The sequence below is a fragment of the Phalangium opilio genome, unplaced genomic scaffold (assembly GCF_054372755.1).
Source record: "Phalangium opilio isolate 3A_F unplaced genomic scaffold, DU_Popi_V2 ptg000100l_1, whole genome shotgun sequence".
Classification (NCBI taxonomy): domain Eukaryota; kingdom Metazoa; phylum Arthropoda; class Arachnida; order Opiliones; family Phalangiidae; genus Phalangium; species Phalangium opilio.
Genome location: NW_028324203.1, coordinates 2,514,568 through 2,517,140, shown reverse-complemented (window position 1 = coordinate 2,517,140; position 2,573 = coordinate 2,514,568). Strand labels below are relative to the sequence as shown.

Below are 2,573 nucleotides of genomic sequence, written 5' to 3'. Positions count from 1 at the left end.
GTTTTTCTTGGTAAACCGGTGCTTGGAGGGTCCCGTTCTACGATGACTAGGTCTCCTGGTTGAAACATAGGCGCTTTGGCTCGTTCAGCGTTATAACTGTCCCGTTGCTTGACTTGGTCAATTCGAATAGCCTTAATGGCATCGTCGCGGCGTTTCATTATCTCTTCGTCAAAGCTTTCTCTAACGCAGTGTTTCTCAAAGTGGGCGATAACGCTCGCGTGTGGGCGCTGTAGGTCTTCAGGGGGGCGGTAGAAGGCTCAGTGACTATCAGGGGGCGCCAAGGAAACCGTTGAGTATATCGCATTTTAATATAAACCAGCCAATCCATTATGCATCTCCACTACGCGGTGTGTCATACCGTGTTCGTTTCAATCAAGTTGTAACACGTTTTTGTTAAACCACGCGAATTCGGTCACAGGCATGAGCTGTTTATCTTATTCCCGTCGGTTTGTTTTGCATTTGTATAATATCTAAAAGCAGTAATTGTTAATATCATTTGCATCAGCATTTTCGCTTTCAACCGGTAGTAGGTTTTTTAAAGTGAATCTTTAACTCGCGAACTTGTGAACTCAAAACCATGTCGGAAGCAAAAAAGAAGAGACGGCAGTACAGTGTGGATTATATGAAATACGGATTTATCGAAAATCCCACAAGTCCATCGTCGCCGATGTGCCTTATTTGTCAAAAGTCATTTTCAAATGAAGCAATGAAGCCTTCCAGGGTACAAGATCATTTTAACAAAATGCACTCTGATAAGAAGGCAAAGACTTGGCCTATTTTCAAGATCTGGAAAAGAAGTACGTAGGTCAGCCAACTCTATCGAAACTTTTTACAGCAGCTTCTAAGCAAGACGATGATGGACTTCGGGCTTCGTACAATATCTCATTGTTAATTGCTAAGACAGGCAAACCACACACTATTGGCGAAGATTTAATTTTACCGGCATTAAAAGAAGTAATAACCACGGTTCTTCATAAACCAGCGGCAGATATTATTCGAAAAATTCCTTTGAGCAATAGTTCTGTGCAAAGACGAATAGATGAGATGTCTGAAAATATTCAGGAATCGTTGTGTACGCACCTGCAGACCTGCCAATTTTCAATTCAGTTGGATGAGTCTACCTTACCAACTAATGAAGCTTTGTTGTTGTCATACGTCAGGTTTATCAAAGATGAGAAAATATGTCAAGAACTATTATTTGCGCGAAATTTAGAAACAGATACAAAAGGAGAAACCATATTTAATACACTGGAAAGATTTTGTGAAGAAAAGGAGATTCCTTTGAAGAATATTGTGTCAGCTGCTACGGATGGCGCTCCGGCTATGGCTGGGCGTCACAAAGGCTTCATAGCGTACTTAAAAAAGAAAGTCCCAGACGTACTTGCTGTACATTGCGTCATTCATCGCCAGCATTTGGTAGCGAAACATCTGAGTGAACGCCTGAATACATCATTGCAATATGTCATCAGAGCGGTAAATAAAATCAGGAGAAACTCACTAAATGACAGATTATTTAGTCAGCTTTGCCTTGCTAATGATGTAGATTCCAAACGCTTGCTGCTTCACACAGAAGTGCGCTGCCTTTCAAAAGGTTATTGTCTTACTCGATTTTATGATCTGTATGACTCTGTCATAGAGTTCATGGAGAACAAAGACACAAAATTGCGGGACAACCTCAGGAAATCAAAGAATGATGTTGCGTACTTGACAGACTTATTTAAATTGTTTAATGAAGTGAATCTCCAGCTGCAAGGCGACAACTTAAACATGATAAAAACCAAAAATGTCGTTGCAGCTTTCGTAGCTAAACTATTACTGTACAAGAGAAATATCTACAGACGCGAATTTAATAACTTTTCCTATTTATCAGCAGTATTGACCAGCAATGATGACTTGCTTGTTTACAGTCAACACTTGGAGAATCTCCACGATGATTTCAAGGAACGATTCCAGGACATTTTAAACATGGTCATACCAGACTGGGTGTTGGATCCTTTTTCAAATGTCAATACAGCCGATTCATCTCTGTTAGAAGAACAACTTTTAGAACTGACAACAAACGAAGAACTAAAAATTAGATTTAAGTATAGCTACCAAGAATATTGGCTGCAAAAGCCAATCCCACAGTTGTACCCCGGATTATGGTCGATTGTTCAGCGATTTTTGATAGCATTTCCATCGTCGTATTTGTGTGAACGTGGATTTAGCGCTGTAACAACCTTACTCACCAAAAAGAGAAATCAACTGCATTAATACCCCAAATATTCCCTATAAACTGATGATTACTATCACTTCTTCCTCTCACTCTAACCATATTAAATCTAATTAACATAACTTTTAATAAATCCTTAAGATCAGAGAAACATCTTAGAAAAAAAAAATTAAAAAAACATTAAACTGAAAATGATAACAAATCTTTTTTCTACATTTGACCCCTCAACTTCATCTAATTTATCAATAAACTGATTATCACTATTTATTCCATCTCTTATACTACCCCACATTTTTTGGGCCAAAAATAATCGTTTCTCAATTATTACAAAAAAAAACTTTTACACTATACACCTAGAATT

General features: G+C 38.4%; 1 pseudogene; it reads left to right on the top strand.

The window, feature by feature from the left end:
• The first annotated feature begins 546 nt into the window (after window positions 1–546).
• Window positions 547–2,253, top strand: LOC149632438 (protein ZBED8-like; annotated as a pseudogene).
• Window positions 2,254–2,573: the final 320 nt, after the last annotated feature.